Consider the following 21,888-nt stretch of genomic DNA (forward strand, 5'->3'; position numbering starts at 1 on the left):
TCCAAGTGGAATAGGCAAATTTCTATCCCTGTTGTTCATCCATATATATGGACAGTGGGCAATTTAGTCCTTGGCGATTTTGCCAGCTAGAACTTAAGGATTTTAGTTTGATTAGGGCAGACTAATGGAGGGGATAGGAGAAATCTTTGCTTCAGAGGAAGAAATGGCTAAATTCCTGATACTTTGCAAACTCAACCCAACATAGGAAACCTTCCTTAATGGGAAAGTTCCCATAAGCTCATCATCTTCAACCATCTTTTAAAGACAAGAAGTTAAAAACAGAACTTAAGTACTGTTTCCTGAAGTTCCAAAGTTAGAGGCCAGACAGGGATAATGCATCATGACATTGACATTCTGTCCTGTCTTATTTATTTTACATAATCAGTGTGTTCTCTTAAGCCTCCTTGCATAAACACACAATGATACATATTTAATGAATTCATTCTTAAACAGCTATAGAAAATGTGCTTTATTAATATGCCACTTCAATTTTGGGGAGTATCCAATCAGATAAATCAGTGATAATGGTGTGTGTGTGTGTGTGTGTGTGTGTGTGTGTGTGTGTTTGGCTTACCAAATGAATCAATGAAGGACAAATATGCATAAATAAAAGTAGATTTTTAGAAGTGCCCTTTGAGCTCATGAAACTACTTTTTCTTTCTGAGGCAAGAGAAATGTTATCTTCTTTCTTTAAATAAGAAATTGTGGGGACACCTGGGTGGCTCAGTGGTTGAGCATCTACCTTCAGCTCAGGGTGTGATCCTGGAGTCCTGGGGTCGAGTTCCTTATCAGGCTCCCCTCAGGGTGCCTGCTTCTCCCTCAGCCTATATCTCTGCCTATCTCTCTGTGTCTCTCATGAATAAATGAAATCTTTATGAATAAGTAAATAAATAAATATAAAAGAAATGGTGGGTCAAATTGAGCTCATGCTCAAAAACATTAAATTCAGAGCAAAGTCATATGCAATGTAAACTTCTCTGTAGAAATAAACTCTGCCTAGCCCACTGAGTCTCCAAATTCATTCCATTATCCAATCCCATTGGTTTCTTTCTCTTTTTTTAAGGTTGTATTTATTTATTCATGAGAGACACAGAAAGAGCAGCAGAGGGAGAAGCAGGCTCCTCACAGAGAGCCATACTTGAGACTCAATCCCCAAGGCCCCGAGATTATGCCCTGAGTCAAAGGCAGATGCTTGAACCGCTGAGCCACTCAGGTGCCTGTATCCAATTCCACTGGGAGGCTTATTAGAATGCAGATTCCTGGGGCTCACTTAAAAAGATTGATTCAGTAGGTCTGGAGTGGGGCCTAGGAATCTGCATTTTTAACAACCCAGTGACTGATGCAAGCGATGTCAGTATCAGAATTTGAAAAAACTCCACTTCATTCCTTCCTGTCTGTATGGTTCCCTTGTTGTCAGATGAGGTTAATAGGTTGTAGAACTAGAGCAAAGCATCAGACTGTTGTGAAGGGGGAGTCCTATGAGGCTAAAGAAGCACCCATTAAACACTTGGGTTACTGTTCTATAAACAGAACATTTGATACATTGGACAGCCCCAAGTAAAAACCAACAGATTCTCATTCTTGTTCTCCTCCTGTTTATCCTTTTAACTGTTCATTAGTACTTCCTCCTATACATAAGTACAGTTCCCAAAAGGTAGGTGAAATGTGGGAGGCCCTGAGGCCTTGAAGACTTGTTCATCTCATCAGCAGTCCATTTACACATGTTACTCTGGGAAAGCTACTTAATCTAATTTAGCTACTTAATCTGTTGGCTACTTAATCTAATTTCTAGGGCTTCCTGGTAGTGGACTCTGACCTCTCTGGGTTTGCCCATCTTGTCTCTTCTAAACTTGTAATCTTGTCTCCTTTGCTGTGTCTACTCCTTGCAGATCCTACAATCTATCTGAAAGCACTTGGAAAAAATATTAAGAATATGTTTATATAAGACAGTATCGTCAGTGTATTTTTATGTGCCTCAAGATAATTGACCTGGAATTTTACAATTGCATGCTTGAACACCCAGTACAATTACATTATGTAACACATTTTTCTGAAACAATTTTGATTTTGAATATTCCATCCATGACCACTATGAATATATATTTATACTTGTTGGAACCTGATTGCAGATTCAGAAACTAAAGTCATTAGGCATCAACTGTCTTACTGCTAAATAGAATCATATTAAAAATCCATCTGGCCCATTTGCATTTCTGTAGCAAAGGCACAAAATACCTGAAGAATGTTTGGATTTCATAATTCTACTCCCATTGTTCTGGACTTCTGGAGTCCCTTAATTTGAAACAAATATTTATTTTGTGATATAAGAATTAATACTTAATATACTTAATACCTTGTAGTTTGGATTTCTTGTACTGATTTTTTTTTCTCTCTTTCAACTACATGTTTCATTCGGTTCCTTAAAAATTTGCTCCAGTAATGGTACCAATAACAAAATAGCTTCTGCAGTACTAGGAACCAAGCCTTTTCCTCTGAGAAACAAATATTATCTGAAACTAGGCAGAAAGTGAACTTGGTTAAAGAGCACTAAGTGAACTTCAGAGTCAATCCTTCAGAATCAAACTTTCATTCCTTATAAGACTCTTGCCTGAGAAGAACTGTGAGGGTCTGAGGTTTTTTCCCCCTACTTCAGGCTAAAAGCCTGCCACAGTGAATGAATGAGAGCAGAAAACATGACACTCTTGGTTCAGAGATGAAGGAGAGATTATTCACAGCATGAGCAGTAGCTAGAATATCAACAATTTCTTTGTGCCTGTTCCCTGACTCCCAGTTCCCACAAGTTGATGTAGAGGTCCGGATGACACCTGTACACATTCTGAGTTGCATTACTAGAAGGAATCCTAAGTTTAGGGAATCCAAATATTTTCTAATGGGCTGTAAGTATGCATGGCCTCTTTACCCTCCAAGTCTATTCACTGTGCTGACATCTTTGAGAAGCTCGTCTGGAACAAAGGAAGTCAGTGTCTCTGTTTATAAGACAAGCAGGAACTTGAAAGACCTATGGAGAATTTTCCTTCAACAATACCATAGAAAATACTTTGCTCTTGAACACATTCATTCAAGCCTTTTAGGGATGGGTTTCCACAGATGCCACTTCATTTTAGACAAGCTTGTTGGCTAACACAGCTATGTAGCAAATCATTCTTTCTACCAAAATGGATACCATTTATAAATGTCATTGATGATATAACATTCATGGAAATCTTTGTTTTTATTTATTTTTTTTCTAATATAATGCATCAATATCCAAGGTACAGGTGAAGTGCTGACTGTTCCATATTTGCCCCCAACAAATAATTAAGTATCAGAGATTATATGGCTATGATATGATTAGGTATTCTTGAAGATGATATTCAAAACTGAATTCTCTAGGAACATTGAAATATACTCTGAAGCAACATTTTTTGGTGTGTATTTGTTTCTGAATATCATGTAATGTTGCTTTGTCTAGGTGGTCAAGAAAAAGCTTTTTGTTTATTTTTTTTCTGAATTATTACACAATTGTTCAAGTCTATTTTCCCTTGCTTGTGTTGTAGAGCTTCTAAGATACAGATGTATACTGTTCATTTAGTATGCCTGGAGACATAGAAAAGGAAGAATAGCAAGTAAGTTGTCACCATTAACTTTGGGCTTCCTGTTGGATTGACTTACTCAAAGTAAACTTGACTGACATACTTACACTGGGAGTGATTATTTACTGTCTCCTGAATCAAGAAAAAGGATTTGCAGGCAACAGTCAGCTTTTGTTTCTGGAAGCGTTGGTTTTCTCTTAATAAAGATGGTTGCTTCATTTATGCAGTATCTTCCTTGAATTCCCTCTAAGAACCAATGCCATTGTTATCAAGGTAGAGTTGGTATTCAGTGTTTCCATTTGCTTATACAAGCGCATTGCCACTTCCTACCTTAAAATGTAAATACACTATAGAGGTCCAAAGCAAGTGTGAAACAGATTTTAAAAAATAGCTGGTAATGTGTATCTTGTCCTTGGGTTGGTTCAGAGATGGCTCCAAACATCTGTTTTCCATGCTCTTTCTTCCTAGTTTACTCTGCTGAGTGAGTGGTGTCTTGTCAAATCAAGAGTGACCAAAACTGAAGCTACTCATTTTCTTGGGGTTTCCTACTAATTGCTATCTGTAAAACAATGATCAAAGTCAAGGGTTAGGGTATTTGTAGGTGGAACAAAACTTCATGAATAGCTAGTAACTGAAAGCCTGTCATTTTGACTTTTTAGCTTCTAAACAGTGAATGACAAACTGTTGATGATATTGTTCTAGTTTTCTTTACCATTAAATTATTATTTGCTGGTTGAATTCAGAACACTAGGGGGCACTAATTTGCTCAAGAAATCATTTTCATTGGGACACTACCTCAATCTCGCTCAATTACATTTTAGATCTAGAGAAGACCTAGCGGTTAATTTAGGCCCGTTTTATAAATATTTATTTCAAAACCAGAAGGAAATGACTTGCCCAAGGCTAACACAGGCAAGTGATGTTTAGAGGATACTGCTTTGAACAATAGAGAACAGATCCTTTAGGGATGTCGTCAACCCCAAAGGTTTCTCCTGTCCCCTTGTTATCTATTCTCCCCACATCCCGAGGCAACCATGGATCTGATCTCTGTCACTATAGGTTAGTTTGCCTTTTCTAGAACTGTAGACTCATACATTATGTATTATGTTTGTTTTCTGGCTTCTGTCACTTAGCATAATTATTTGAGATTGCATGTACTAATAATTTATTAATATTTATTGCCAAGTAGTATTCCATTGTATGGATACTATATTTTGCCCATTCACCTGTTGGTGAATATTTAGATTATTTCTAGTTTGCAGCATCTGCAAATAAAATGTCTATGTGCATTAATGTACAAATCTTTGTATGGATTTATGCCTTCATTTTTCTTGGGGAAAAACCTAGGAGTGGAATGGCTGGATCATATGATAGGTGTATTCAGAATAAATAAAGAACACTCAAAGCTCAATAATAAGAAAACAGGCAACTCAAAATAAAAACAGGCAAAAGATTTGAACATACATTTCACTAAAGAAAATATACAGATGGCAAATAAGCACATGAAAAGAGGCTCAACATTATTAGTCATTAGAGAAATCCAAATGAAAACCAGAGTGAAATACCACTGTACACCTATTAGATGGCTAAGATGGCAAAGACTGACCATACCAAGTGCTGATGATGAGAATGTGGAAGAATAGAGTCTCTTATATTCTGCTTGTGGGCATATAAACAGTTCAGAAAATTATTAGGTAGTTTCTTAAAAGATGAAATATAAGCCTACTATTTAACTTTCCTATGGCTGCTAAAACAAATTATTCTAAACTTGGTGGGTTCAAACAACATATATTTATCCTCTCTCACTTCTGGAGGCTAGAAGTCCAAAATCAAGGTGTCAGCAGGGCATTGTTCCTTTCAGGTGTTCTCACAAAGATTCTGTTCTTGGCTTCTTCCAGTTTTTGGTAATTGCCAGCATTCCTTGCCTAGAGGCTGCATCATTCCAATTTCTGTCTCTCCTTATGTCACCTTCTCTTCTGAGTGTCTTTGTCTAAATGCCCTCTGCTGTTTCTTACAGAGAAACATGTGCTATATTTAGGACCCACCTGCATAATCCAGGATAAGCTCCTCCTCTCAAGATTCTTCACTTAAGCATAGCTTTTGCCATTTAATGTAATAGTCACTCATTTGTCATATAAGATAATAATCAAAGGTTCTGTGAATTAGAACATGGACATATCTTTTGGGGGCTACCTCCACCTACCATAAGCAACTTTTTAAAATTTAAATTCAGTTAATTAACATGTAATGTATTATTGGTTTCAGAAGTAGAGGTTAGTGATTCATCAGTCTTAAATAATATCCAGTGCTCATGCCCTCCTTATAATGTACATCACCCTGTCACCTCATCCCCTTAGCCTCTTCCTCTCCAGTGACCCTCAGTTTGTTTCCTATGATTAAGAGTCTCTTATGGTTTATCTCCCTCTCTGATTTAATCTAATTTTTTCCTCTCTTCCCTATGATCCTTTGTTTCTTAAATTCCACATATGAGTGAAATCATATGATAATTGTCTTTCTCTGATTGATTTATTTCACTTAGCATAATACCCTTTAGTTCCATCCGTGTCATTGAAAATGGCAAGATTTCAATTTTTTGATGGCTGAGTAGTATTCCATTTTGTGTGTGTGTGTGTGTGTGTGTGTGTGTGTGTGTGGTATATGTAATATATATATATATATACATTTTTATCCATTTATATATATATATATATATATCCATTTTTATCCATTTATCTATTGATGGGCATCTGGGCTCTTTCCATAGTTTGACTATTGTGGACATTGCTGCTATAAACATTGGGGTGCAGGTGCCCCTTTGGATCATTACATTTGTATTTGGGGTAAATACCCAGTAGTACAATTGCTGTTTCATAGAGTAGATCTATTTTCAACTTTTTGAGGAACCTCCATACTGTTTTTCAGAATACTGCATCAGCTTGCATTCCCACCAACAGTGCAAGGGGGCTCCCCTTTCTCCACATCCTCACCAATACCTGTTGTTCCCTGACTTGTTAATTTTAGCCATTCTGACTGGTGTGAGGTGGTATATCTTTGTGGTTTTGATTTGTATTTCCTAGATGCCAAGTGAGGTTGAGCATTTTTTCATGTGTCTGTTGGCCATGTGTAAGTAAGTCTTCTTTGGAGAAATGTCTGTTCATGTCTTCTGCCCATTTCTTGATTGGATTATTTGTTCTTTGGATGTTGAGTCTGATAAGTCCTTTATATATTTTGGATACTAGCCCTTTATCTGATATGTCATTTGCAAATATCTTCTACCATTCTGTTGGTTTTCTTTTGGTTTTATTGACTGTTTCCTTTATTATCCAACAGTCTTTTATCTTGATGAAGTCCCAATAGTTCATTTTTGCCTTTGTTTTCCTTGCCTTTGGAGATGTGGCTAGTAAGAAGTTACATAAGCAACTTTTTAACCTTATAACACAAGCATGTTCCCATTTTATTAAAATTCTTTTGTAAATATAGTTTCAAATGATCACAAAATGTTTGCCACATGAATGGGTCCATCACAATTAACTGTTGAACAAATTTCAACTACTGGAAATTAAAGAAGACGTTCAGAAGAAATTTCTTATTTAAAATAAGATTTCAGTAAACACCATAGTGTGTAAGGCTGTTTTTATCTTATATTTTGAGATTCCCCCCTATAAGTGATTCAGTGAGCTGAAAGCTATAAATATGAACTTCTTTGCATATTTTCCAGAAGCTTAGTACCAACTTACATTCTACCTGTAAAAAACCTTTTAATTGTTCTTTCCTATTTAAAGTAAAACTTTTTGGGGCAAATTCAAAAGTAGAAAATTGTATTTTAATTTGCATTTCTAATGAAATGAGATGATTTCCTATGTGTTTTAATCAAAATATATTTCTTCCTTAAATCTTCTGTGTCTTCTGCCTAATTGGGTAGTGCTTTTTTAAAAAATGACTTTATATGAATTCCATATAGTTAAAAATACTGACACTTCAAATTTGTGTTGTGAAGTTTTTCTGAGTCCTGATTTGTTTTTGTATTTTGCTAAGTTTTGTTAATTGGAGATTTTGACATACAGAAGTGTAAAATTCTTTGACATAGGGACATTGTATTGAGATTTCTCTTCATATTTCTCCTACTGCCTCAGTAGGAGAATTTAAGAAAATTTCCCCCACATTTAGAGAGCAGATATCTAATATGACTGTATCTAATTTTCTCATAGTTTTTCTTTTTTGGTAACTCTTTAATCCATCCATATTTTTATTTTGATATGTGGAGAGAGGTTGAGATCATAACTATGTTTCTTCAAACTCCTAAAGTATTAAATGATTATCTCAGAATCACTTTTATTGAATAATCCCATTTGTTTAGTGTTGATTCATGATGGTTCCTTTATCATTTTGTAAGGTTCTCATATAAACGGGTCGTGGGACATTGACTCTATTCCATTAATCAATTTTTGGCCAATATGAGATTTATATTGAAATTTTAAGATGTATTTTAATATACAGATAAATCAGGGCATCAAGTTATCATTGTCTCTAATCAGAACTTTTATTTAAATACAATGCTGTCTCTCAGTGTGTTATAAGAGCAACCTGGCTAGCATGTAGATTAAACAGCCAATTATGTCAGTTTTTATTACTATTAGTTAGCGCATCTTTTGTTGACTCAATTTGATGTAGTACTCTATGTATAATGTTCACATTTTCCCCTCTCCTGCTTTTATTCTATCCCGAAACTCATTGCCAGATGATATGTTGTGTTTAGAAATGTCCTTGAAACTATTAAACTATTTGATAAATACTCTTTTAGCATGCTGAGTTACTTTTTATTATTTTTATCTTAGCCGCAATAATGACCAGCTCCTACTCAACTGACCAGATCCCTGATCCCTGCAATCTGATTTAGTTATTTAGATCAGGGCTTTACAGCTTTAACACTGTTCACATTTGGGGTTAAATAATGCTATGTTATATTCTATTCACTGTAGGATGTTTAGTACACTTTGCCCATAAGTTACCAGTAACCCCATTCCCTCTCCACCTCAGTTGTGACAATCAAAAATGCCTCCAGATATTGCCAAATGTGCCTTTGGGGACACAGTCACCTCCATTGAAAACTATTGATTTAGATCAAAGTAGTCAGACAGCATGCAGCATAATAAATTTATTTATTTAATTCATTCATTATTATTATTATTTATAATCTTAGTAATACAATTAGGTTGAACCTAAGGCAATCCAATTAATTGCATAATGATTCACTGTCATTGGGCTTGAAAAAAATCAACCTCTGCTTGGCCATGTGACTTAAACATGATCATAGAATGAGGAGTGACATTATTGTTGCTCAAATTAAAACATCTCAGAGATCTCTTTTGGTTCACCTCTTTCTACTTAGCTTATGTTGATAGTAAATTTGAAAAGCCATCAATTTGATAACCATATTGGTATATGTAAATGAAACTATGCCCTGAGTTTAAATCTTGTATTTTTTGATACTTAGAAAATGGCTCAAACTCTAAACCCATAATTCTTTGAATCATCTTGCCTTTGATTTTAGCATATAACCATGGCTGTCTGAGCTAGTTAGTTCAGAGGGGTTTTACAAGATGGTAATGAGGCCAATGTTGCAGTTTCAATTAGCTTCACAGAAGAAAAACCGAGCTTCACAGCAGCAGACTGAACTGCTAACCCCTGCCACCACTCTCAGCCAATGGCCAAAAGGAACATGAGAACAGAGAATGTTGCCGACTCAGCACTCCCAGGACCATTTAGCCTGGACAAGCAAAGGTCACATCTCATTGATGATGATGGCCCATCCGTGTTTTATTCCTACACCAATTCACTGTGGAAACACAAAATGAAGAGTACTCTGTAAATTGGAGCTGCCTTTATAGCCAATGTAGATCATTGAGGCAAAGATTTGTTTACTCTAGTGGGGTTTTTTTTGAATAATGAATAGGACAGCTGCAGTTTGAAAGATATTTAAGCAACTTTTATTTTTGTTTTCAAATTTGCAATTTTGATCATATATTGAGAGTTAAGTACATTTTTTCCACTTACAAAATTATTTTCTAATCATTCACTTAGAGGGATGGGTTATTATAATCATAAATATGTCTGCTAATATGTTGATATAATAGCTAAATCAGGCAGTTTTTCCTTGGAATGAGAAAACTTTTATAAGCATTAAAATAGAGATTGAATTTTGCTAGCATTTCATACTATGGGCAGAGACATATTAACAAGGAGTTAATAATCCCTGGCAGTAGTTTCCCTAATACTAATTTATGTGTTGTATAAAATGTAACATCCATGGAAATGTGACCCTCAATTTTTGCCCTTTCTTGCAAAGATTGGACTTAATTCTGCTTTTAGGATATTTGCTTTGTTCTTGTTAAACTGCCTAGATAATAATGGATGCAGGAAAATGTTGACCAGTTGGTTTATGTACTCAGTTCTAGCATGAAGATACATTTCTTTCCACTTTCCTCTGGTCTTTGTATTTGGGTCATACTCATCCAGTCTCAGGCCACACTCTCCCAGTAAGAAGCTACTGGAGCTTAATATCATTTATATAATGGTTTTCCTTTCTCACTGGTGCCTAAATTTTTCTTTTGACTTATTAAGAGATCCATAGGAATTTTCAACAATCTCGGTATTATATTCTGATGATGAATGGATATACAATTTCAGGTTCTTCCATTCACAATGCATTCATCAAAACACAATCAACTTTAGTAGCCTATAGAGAAAATAGCTTTTAGAACCTGATATTTACTTCACCTCATCAAAGGTCTGCTAAACATATTGAGTCCTAAATGAATAGCAGTGGACAAGCCAAACAAATTGAGCCTGAATGCAAGAATGTCTACAGATGTTTCCATGAATTGCTTTTTAATCAATGAAATCAGGAACATGTGTGTTTTTCTAAAATTGATTCCTACAGTTGCAGCTGCATGAGTACCACATTTTCCCAACTGCCTCTCTGTTGCCGTCAGTGCCATATTCAGATTCTATTTCAATATGGATGATGTTCTCTTTCTAAAAATTCCAATATTTATCTACCATTTCTATGTGTTAGGTACTGTGCAAAGTGCTTTCATGGATTAATTAATTAATTTTTTTACAATGGCCTTATGACATACACGAGATATTTTTATTATTCTCATCGTACAACTAAGGGAATTAAGTGGAAAAGGTTAGTCAGAGGCCCAGGATCATACAGCAAATAGTTAAATAACACATGACAGAGCCAGATCCTGAGTTTAGTCTGTACGAATCCAGAGCTTATACTCCCAACTGCTATGCTGTACTGCCTTCTGAAAGTCAATATCATAAAGATTTGTATTCTTTTTTATTTCTAATAATATGATTTTATTTCTATCATCACATTTGACTTAAAAAAATAACTAAAAATGATACCTAAATATCTTTCATATCACCCAACCTGAATTCTTACAGAATGTATCCTGTCTGTGCTAATTTGACTTAGTTGGGGCTTCATCCTTCTGGTATTCATGGGTCTTAAATTTGTAGCTATAAAGTTGTTCATGTTTTGAGTAATTGTATTTCACTCCCTATGACATTTTGGGCACTTAAAACATGTTCGATGATATTTTAAAGAATGCAATTTACACCACTTCCTTTAGAAGACTATAAATAAAATAATGATAGAAAGTGTCAAGCCATAATTACATCGAGAGTTTTAGTAACCTCATAAACCACAAGAATGAAATACCAAAGAAAAATTTTTTTTCTACCACTAGCATCAAAGTCTCATTTGATGATTCTATTTTTGCAGCATTGATGGAAGTAATCCAGTTAGGCTGACATTTTTATAGAGGATAGTTTGATGTTCAAATAAGCCGTGTTATTTCATCATCTTTATTTTCTTTATGGAAAAGGTTTTTTCTTCTATAATGATTTGAACTGTGCTATAAAGTAAATGAAAATGTGTCTTGTAGGGTGGATTATGGTTCCTGAAGACACATTTCAATTGATATAAAGGTCTTTGCCATAACCACAGTTGATGTTTACAGATACACACCCCTTCTAATTTTTAATGCTGGTGTTGAATTTCTTAATGAATCTAATCACAAAAAATGTGTCAAAAGGAAAGGGATGCTCGGTCTCAAACATATGCTTGGGTTTCTGTTATCAAGAAACAAATGTCCAAATGTGATTGCACACAAGCTAACACACATGCTCATGCACGTGCTCACACACTCACTAAAGTTTGGATCCAAGTTTTGAACCTGGTGACACAGTGGCACTTAGAGCCAAATACTAAGCATATGTCAAAATTTGGTGTGATCATAACAGCAGAATGGTACTATATTGCTTCATTCAGCATGATGCAGGAAGAGAAGCCAAATGACAAAAAATAAAAATAAAAAATCATAAAAAATGTCATTTCATTCTCAGAAGCATTATGTTTCAATAATTGAGAAAAAGTAAGACCAATTTGTCTGACTTTCTTATCATTGGTAAATTAATAGATGCATTTCTGCTCTAGAAAAGAAAATAGGCTGATGAATCTTTAATGGTTGAGATAGGTTACATAAAATTGCTGATATTTGGTATTCTGTCCTATAGATAAAAATATATCTATCACTGAGCAAAAAAAAAGTAGTATCAACAAATTTATATAGTGCAGTTTGACAGAATACTACTCATTTTATTCATTTTTATCCTCTTAGGATTTCATTCTATCTGTATTTTTTAAAAGATGGCATATCTTTAATTGTGTAAAAAACTCATAGCTTTAGAGAAGGGCCTTACTGATACAAATAACTTGCATATGGATCAAATATTTTTGGTATATCATTATTCATGAATTCATTTGTGAGAGCAAAGGATGGAATAGTTGTTCATCAGTAGCAAATTTCACCAAGAATGAGAATTAGAATTCTTTTAGGATCCCTTGATACCTTTGGCTAATGGGCAAAAGATAACCTTAGGGAAAAGTGAATGGGGGACCAAATGATAACTACTTTAAGAAATCCCCCTATATCATGTTTAAAAGTCATATGTAATAGTGATAGATTCATGGAATGGAAATGCCATTGGAACTATCCAGCCAAACAGTTCTCAACTGTTCAATAAGATGTTCCAAATCCACATGGATAGGCTGTAATGAGCAGTGAGGTATGTTATATGCTTTGCATTTCTAAGGCTCAAAATACTAAAGTTAGCAAATTATTTTATTCTTTTATGAATTAGAATGTATTGGGCAGCCCGGGTGGCTTAGAGGTTTAGCACCTCCTTTGGCCCAGGGCGTGATCCTGGAGATCCGGGATCAAGTCCCACGTCGGGCTCCCTGCATGGAACCTGCTTCTCTCTCTCTCTCTCTCTCTCTCTCAACCTCTCTCTTTCTCTATCTCTCATGAATAAATAAATAAAATCTTTAAAAAAAAGTATAAATTAGAATGTATTTGAAATTATCCATTTAAAAATGCCACACTAACTTAATAGCATTTCAAATCTGAAATAAAGAAATGCAGTTTCAGCTAGTGAATCTAGTATTTCATACATGTCCCATGGAGATACCCATGGGAATGAATTTTGCATGAAAACATAAAGGTGATGGTTCCTAGCAGAAAAAAAGTTCTTGATCTACAGATCTAGGAACTTCCTGCTAACTTTTCTACAATCAGCAGAGATTGATGAACTCATAGCCAAAAGTTGATGGTGTACATGGAATCACCAAAGGGTCATAATCTTGAGGGACATCTCTCCAGGGCATGGAGAAGCATGAGGAAATGCCTATACCACCATTATGGAACAATTTTTTTTGTGACTGGATGTTTAGAACTCTTGGATTCTCTCTCTCCTCCCTGCCAACAGCACCCAGTTCCCACTGCCAGTTTGTTTCTCTGAGCTCAGTTTATCTAAAGTGGCCATACTCCAAGGGTTGACCTTTTCTTTCTTCAGATGCATTAATATCATGGATTAAACTCTGTAGTTGGTCTCAATCCATGGCTATTCTCATAGACCTAGAAGAAGTGTTGATTCAATGCTTACAGGAGAACTTTATTCCTTTATCTACAAGTAATTTGGAGGGGTGAAAGGCACTTTACAATTGCCCCCATTTAACAAGAAATTAAGATCTAAATCTGACTCTATGGTTGCTGTTTTTAACTGCCTGATTATAATTCCTTAGATTCTTTAGTTCAGGGAATTTATACCATATCTCATTTTCATGATCTTCATTCTATGTACTCTTCTTTTGACTTATAATTCATATAAATTTGTATAATCTTAACAACTATTATATGAGTAGAAAAAAGATGTGACTATTCCAATTCCTTTTATAGTACAGGGCAATCCCAGCAAAGATGACACAAAACCCTTGTCAATCAACCTTATAGGTTGAAAAATCCCAAGTAATATATGAACAAATTCAATCTAGCAAAACATAAAAACAATAACAAACCATAATCACAACAGTTAGTTCTTAAAGACATAAGAAATTTTACTAATAGTCTGTTTTTATAGTTCATCTTATTAATAGGTTAAACAAGGAAAATTTAATCATGTCTGTGTTCAAAAAGTACTTGATTTAATATGCATTGCTAATGAAAATTCTTGATGAAACATAGACATCTATTTACTTAAAATGATAAAGATTATTTATTTGAAACAAACATTAGATTTTTCACTCATAAGATTCTATATGTATTTGTGTTAAAACAAGAAACAAGAAGATAACAAATTTACTGACATGAAAAAAAAATTAGTGATGAGAAAGGGGAAGTAAAAAAAAAATCACCATTTGTCTATATTGAAAATTTAAGAGAACCAACTGGAAAAAAAGCTATTAGAATAGTCAAGGGTTTAGTATTACAAAATTTTTCACTACACCCCTTACAAAAATAAATCCACAAAAATAGAGTACTTACTAGCCATAATCAATTAAAAAATAAACAGAAAAATACCCACATATCACAATAGCAACCCTAAAATAAAAATAACTAGGAATAAGTATAAAAATAAATGGATAAGACTACCAAAAAAAAATGACTATCCTGAAAAAAATACAAAATAACTTGGAAGAAGGTGATATTTAACAGGATAATATTCTATACTTCTCAACAAAAAGAATCAATACTTTAGACATTAAATTCTCCCCAATGTAATCCAACTACTGAATGCATCTGAAATCAGAATCACCAAGGGATTCTTTCAATAATGTGACAAAATAATGTACAAATACATGTGAAATAAATTGAAAAGCAAAACTAGCCAATAACTTATTTAAAAATCAATGGTCCCAAAAGATTAAGAACGATTATGTTAAAAGAAAAGATTTGATCAAGTTTCAACATAAAATGTAGTACTCTATGCAATGAAGAAAAATCACAACCAAAATTAAAACACTGTAAACATGATGGGAAAATACCTACAAGACAAGATTTTAAAAAATATATATATATATATATAAAGCAGTCTTACAAATATGAAGGAAAGAGAGTATTCCTATAGAATCCACAAGACCATAGGCCAGCAAAACTTTTTTGTAAAGGACAAATGGTAAATACTTTCAGCTTTGCAAGCACTGCAATTCTGTTAGTTACTCAACTTAGCCCTTGTAGCACAAAAGCAGCCATAGACAATGCATAAAGAAATAGGTATGACTGTATTCCAATGAAAGTTTACTTAGAAAAATAGGAAATGGGACAAGTTGGCCCACAGACCACAGGGTGTCAATTCCTGCAATAGAATTTCTAGGACTTGTTCACAGCTATATGCCAGGTATACCTAGAAGTAAGATGACATATATAAAATGCTCAACAAATATATGTTGAAAGAACAAGTAAATAAATGAATAGAAATAGGACAACCCACAAAAAATTAAAATCAACAGTAAAATATGTAAAATTGTTCAAACTCACAGAATGAAAGAGAGACAAATTAAAATCATGGCGTAACACTTTTTTTACTCTCAAATTCACAAGGTTTGTTTCTTTAACGATAATTCTTAGATTTGGTAAGGGTAAAGGCTCAAGCATGTCCTCATATGCTGCTGGTAGGCGTTTTTACCCTTTTTCTGTAGTTATATACATAGGGAATAGTGTAGAAAATAGTATCAGAGGAACTGTGTATCCTCTCCCTCCATTGGCAGTGTTCAGATTGTTTAGGTCCATTCTTAAAAATTATTGAGAACCTCAAAGAGCTTTTGTCTGTTAATGTTTATATTTACCAGATTAGAAATTAAAGCAGAAACATTTAAACTATTTGTAATTCATTTAAAATAGCAATATAAACTCTTTACATGTTAACATAAATATTTTCATGACAACTACATTTTCCAAAGAAAAATAAATTATTGAAAAGAGTGACACTGTTTTACATTTTTGCAAACTCATTAATGTCTTGCCTGAAAGAAGATCACTGGATTCTCATAACTGCTTCTGAATTTATTCTGTTGTGCCATGCTTTTTTGGTGAAGTATATGCAGACAGTCTTCAAACAGTTTTGTAATTGGAAAAGAGAAAAGTATCTTCATAGCCTTTCCTGAAAAACAAAAATTCTGCTTTCAGAGTACACCAAAATGCAACAAGTGGTAGTTCCTTTTATAAAAAAGATTTTATTTATTTGAAAAAGAGAGCAAGAGAGCACAAGCAGGGGAAATGCCAGAGGGAGAGGGAGAAGCAGCTTCCCTACTGAGCTGGGAGTCTGACTCAGGGCTCCATCCCAGGACCCTGATCCCAGGACCCTGGGATCATGACTTGAGCAGAAGGCAGACAGTTAACCAACTGAACCACCCAGGTACCTCATCAAGTGGGAGTTCCTAACAGGTAGTTGCAGTGTGGAATCTAAAACCATTATCACTGAACCTCTCGTATTTCATTACACTAAAATCTAATAATTTATCCTGCACTTTGAGTAGATATTTTACTCGTGCATAGACTTGTAGCATCATGCACTGACCATGTAGAAAATATTGGTTCAGTGAGCAATGCAGATTTCCAGATATGGATACATATTGTCATATAATATTCAAGATTCTATTTACCAGGTCTCCACTGATCTCAAAAAAGCCTTTAGGTATAGGAAACAGTCAAGCCCTCAGTGATGGATGTAAGTTTTCCAAAATTCTGATTTTCATTTGAAAGCTTGAAATTTTATCATTGACAAAAATTGCTGTCAGTTGTCTTCTTTCACTTTTTGAGAAAAAGATGGCCAAACACCCAAGTCTGAATAACCATAATTTGTCTCTTATTAATTCTTTTAAGAAAAAAATGATGTTCTGTGAAGAAAGCAGGTAGTTCAGTTCACAATTGAATCATCATACTTATATATGCAACAGAAGTGCTATATTCATACTATTTTGTCATTCAGAATATTTTTTTAAAAGTAGTCTAATGTTGAGATTTAATTAAAATCATTTTTATTGCTTCATTAAGGACACTCAAATGAAACTGGCTATAGCATGAATGGCAGGAAAAGCACAGTGACTATTCATGCAGTTGGTGCCGCTACCTCGATCCATGCTAAGTTGTCACAGGTATACCCACCACTGATTTTGCACCATCAGTGCAAATGTCAACATGGTGGAAAAGACATAAAATTTTAAAATTTTACATAAATAATTCCATCCTTTATGTATGCTTTGACCAAGATTTTTTTCATGTAATATTATGCCCTTATGTTTTTGAGACAGATCTAGACTGATAGATATAGATCTAGTTCATATGTCTTTTGTTTTGTTTATTTATTTATTTGAGAGAGAGAAAGAGCATAGAGGGCCAGAAGGGGAGAGAGAGAGAATCTCAAGAAGACTCCATACTGAGCATAGAGCCCACACAGGGCTCAGTCTCATGACCTTGAGATCATGACCTGAGCCTAAACAAAGAGTCAGACACTTAACTGACTGAGCCACCAAGGTCCCCCTCTAGTTCATATATTTTAACTGCTGTTTATATTTATTTCTTTGTTCCTGTACTGATGGATATTTAAGTTATATCCAACTTTTTACTACTGTATTTCCTCAAGCAAGAGTAACTCTAGGGATGCCTGGGTGGCTCAGTGGTTAAGCTTCTGACTCTTGGTTTCGGTTCAGGTAATGATCTCAGGGTCATGAGATCCAGCCCTGCATTGTGCTCCTCAGCAGGGAAGTCAGCTTTCCCTCTCTAGCCCTCTGCCCGCCCTCTTGCTTTGCATGCATTTGCATACGTGTTCTCTCAAATAAGTAAATAAATCTTTTTTTTTAAAGAGTCACTCTAGGGATCCCTGGGTGGCACAGCGGTTTGGCACCTGCCTTCGGCCCAGGGCGTGACCCTGGAGACCTGGGATCGAATCCCACGTTGGGCTCCCGGTGCATGGAGCCTGCTTCTCCCTCTGCCTGTGTCTCTGCCTCTCTCTCTCTCTCTGTGTGACTATCATAAATAAATAAAAAAAAAGAGTCACTCTAGGTTGTATATCATAATATGGACTTCCTAGGTCTAAGAGTATGTATATACTCAGTTTTTCCTTATCTTGATTATGAAATTGCCCTTAACATGGCTTTACGTTTACAGCCCAATGTGGTTTTTAACTGGTACTCTCTTTCTAGGGGGAGTTTGGCAAATGTGTGTCAAGCAGTCTAAGGAAGACAATTTTTGAACCCGAAATTTCAATTCTAAAAATTGAGTATGAAGGTCATTTGGCCAGGAATGAGTACAACTTTTCACGAAGTTGCTTACGATTATTTATAAAGTAGAAAATCTAGACAAAACCTTCTAGATGTTTAATATTAGGTGACAAATTAAAAGTATATTGTGGTATCTATTCATGGATATTCTGTAACCATTTTATATCCTAATTTTATTTAATTGATACATTTTTATCTAACTATATTTGTCAAAATAGACAATGGAAGTGCAGGTAATTTTTTTTCCTCTTTGTGTGTGTGTGTTCAAAATTTTCTTGTTATTGAGAACATGCTCTTATAAAGAAAAGGAAGAAGGAAGAGAACACGGACAGATGGCTTAGAGCATACATTTTAAAACCTCATCCCAAACTAAGTGTCAAGTGAGGCCAAAAAAGTAAAACAAAGTACCCAAATTTGACAAAGCATAGGGAATGATTTTTAAAAGCCTCCTGAAACCCCCAGAGATTTTGATTTGGTGGGACTGGGGATCAATGAGTCTCTGAAATGCATAAACCTCACACCTTAAGAAACACTAATTCAGAAACTAGAGCTAATTCCATCTGACTAGTCTGCATTAATGAAAAATAAGGAACCTTGTCATTTATAATATTTGTTAGGCAAAAGAGACAAGCAACGGCTAGGGTGGTTCTGGTGGTACCTTTCCTCCTGGAGGCTGGAAACTGAAGGCAGGAGCCTCTGCAACCACATCCTGAGACGGGAAGGAGCTCTCTTTCCTGCAAACCTGTCCCAGACTTAGCTTTCTTCTCTTTGGCATTGGCAGTCTGCCCTGAAGCAGACAAGGTCAAGTGTGCAGGTGGTGGCTCCAGGTGTTCCTCCTCACTTCTCTCTCATCCCTCCTTCCCCTGTTTCCCTGGCATTTGGGTCACTTCCTCTGCAAATTTGAGCATCAGAATCTTTGGGTGAGCTTGCTAAGACACGTATTCCTGGCCCCCAACCCAGAGCTTCAGATTCCATAGGTTGTATTTATAAAAAGCTTCCAGGTGATGAAACTTCTAGCCCATGAACTACACAGAGGTAAAGATAATGTTTAGACTCACCAGAGAGAGAGACTCAGGGGCTGAGCAATAAAATAGTATTCACTAGAATTCCCATCAGATGGTTATCTAGAAATGCAGATGTGGATGGAGTAGTAGTAACAGTGTTACTAGTGGGAGTAGTAATAAGAATAGTAATAGTAATAATAGAGATAGCAACAATAGAAATATTAATAATGAGATCACATAAAGAAAGTCTATTTTTCTTCCTGCGTTTTGATGAAAGTCTTGAACATGGTGTTGCCAGACCAGAGACAAGATTTCGGATGCAAAAGTGTTATGAAATCGCGAATTGAAAAAATGTCTCTTTAAATTGACTGTGTTACATTTTTAGTGGAAGCAAGGTCTTTAAAAACATGCCAGACCTTATGATCCAGAAAAAGCTGTTTCTTTTCCTCCTGCAGGGTATTATTTATCTTTGGTTAATAGATTCAGCCAAGCCATTTTTATAGCCTCACATGTTATCAAAAAGTGTTTTTATTTCTCAATCTAACTACTCCCTTTCTCAACCTATTGCATTAATTCTGCCTGTAGTGGCCAAGTATAAACTGAAGTCTAGATAAAAGGGATTTTTTCAAAACCCCATTTGTGTTTTTCCTTTTTGTGTTAAATTATAAATACAGTAATTGGCAGTTAATGAGATGTAAGTGCTGTAGCCTCAGACTCTTTGGGTTACTCATGTCTCTACACCATTTTCACCCGGCCCTCATTTTCCACACACCAGACCTATAATTATGCCAAAATTTATCCAAGCCAGAGAATATTTTGCTTTTCCCTGTTGCTACCTACAGACCATAAAGTTCTGGAAAGCATTGGACATGCAAAACTAATTTTAAACCCCCCTAGCAAAGATTCTGAGGGGCAACTCAATAAGATATAATTAAAGACGTGTGCATCATAGATTTCAGAGATCACTGAGGCATCTCATCTAGAAAGCATCTGATCTAGCTGTCTGGCTTTCATATCAACCCCATTTTGCAGATGAATTAGCCACAGCTTATAAAAACAAAATATATGTGAAACTGGGATTTGAATTGGAGATCTATCTGGCCCTAATCCCTGTGCCTTTTCAAGGGGGTTCGACAGGTGTCTTTTGCCTCTCTAAAAGGTGGTTTTTTTTTTTTTTTGCATCATTCTGTTGCCAGCCTACCTTGAACTCTTTCATCACCTGGTTGAATGTTTTTCATGAGCTTTTAAAGCTTCCTTTATATGATTTGTACAGTATCTTTTAACAATGGTGTCCTTGCACCAGATGTTTTGATGTACTAAATTTACACATATACCTGAGTGAGGAAGACACATGACTTTTGTACAAACAAAAACAAAAACAAACAAAAACCCCTCCAGGTCTCATGTTTACATTGAAAATGTCAGTCTTTGTTTCCACTCAAGTGCTAATCTTTCTAAAAATGTCCCTCACATTGAAGGACATCCAAAAGGCAGTAACTTATTAGAACCTTGGGTTCATATTACAAATACATTTGGCTAGCTCAGCGTTAAAGTTCAAATTATCTCAGAATTATTTTAAATATTTGTACAGGAACACTGATTAGTTTACTAGTGTGTTGCCTCATAACTATCCACTAATAACCACCTTGGTCTGTGATCGTTAACTCCAAGGGCTCAAGCGAGTTCTGGACAAAGGTAATTTGCTTCAGTGTCTGAAGCTGTCATATGATGTCTTTTCCCTAGGACGTGGAAGAGTTGACTCAGAAAAGGAATTTGAAATGGATTTTTAGACCGCGTTTTATTATTTGCACAGAAGAATTGAAAAGGAAGTTCTGATGAGGTAATGTCCTCTCCTCTCTGCCCCCTTTTTTGTAGTTAGTATTTCCTAATTATTTACATTTAAACTGGAGATCAGTAGCATGGAGTAGGGGAAAGAATGTCAGTGTGGGAGTCAGGATACCTGGGATTTAGTGCTGGCTCTGTGATTCAACTCATGACCTTAGACAAGTCATTTAGTTTCTCTGGGTGTTGGTTTCTATAAATGAGAAAGTGACACAAGGTCATTCCTTAACTGTAGAGTCTGTATGTATGTGCATTCTGCCAAAAGAAGCTAAACTAGCTAGAAGACAACAGACCCAGGTATAGGTTAGGCAAATGCTGCCTCCCTGTTTCTCAGCTGTTGGCGGGACTGGCTGCATGGACAGCAACCTGTGCTTAGTTTAGTTAGAATTTTGCTGTTACCATCTTGAAATTCTTTATAATTTTTGAACAAAGACCCCGCATTTTCATTTAGCTCAGCACCAAATTATGTAACAGGTCCCTCCTTTTGATGACACATTTCTTACCATCATGTCGCTCAGCTGAAAAAGGAGTCATATCCTCAAAATGGTTGTTTTTGCCACTATTGTACTTTTGGGTAGACTGAGGGGAGAAAAATTTGATAAAAATAAATGTGTGGAATTTTGTGGTTATTTTCAATGACTTGAGTTTTTGATTATCTATATTTCCCTTGGTCTGTGCCTCCTTGCACTACCTTGTCCTGAGGAGGGACATTATGCTCTTCTGGATGGCTTCCGTTTCCTTCCCTCCTCACAGGTTAAACTGTGTGTGTAGGCTTCTATGACTCATATGTTGGAATCTTTGTAAAGTCATGTTCAATTCC

The 21,888-nt window shown here is 35.4% G+C and overlaps 1 protein-coding gene across 50 annotated transcripts in view; it reads left to right on the plus strand.

Annotated features, from left to right (window-relative positions):
• The window catches only part of THRB (thyroid hormone receptor beta), a 372,815-nt gene that overhangs the window by 72,090 nt on the left and 278,837 nt on the right, over positions 1–21,888 (plus strand). For 25 of the 50 annotated variants that reach the window (XM_026006411.2, XM_026006409.2, XM_072726727.1 and 22 more), the window contains one exon: positions 20,970–21,066. The exons of the other annotated variants lie outside the window; for them this stretch is intronic. The gene's annotated coding sequence lies outside the window, so the exon portion shown is untranslated. The remainder of the gene's footprint in view (positions 1–20,969; positions 21,067–21,888) is intronic. 50 annotated transcript variants of the gene reach the window in all.

The sequence above is a fragment of the Vulpes vulpes genome, chromosome 11 (genome assembly GCF_048418805.1).
Source record: "Vulpes vulpes isolate BD-2025 chromosome 11, VulVul3, whole genome shotgun sequence".
Lineage (NCBI taxonomy): Eukaryota > Metazoa > Chordata > Mammalia > Carnivora > Canidae > Vulpes > Vulpes vulpes.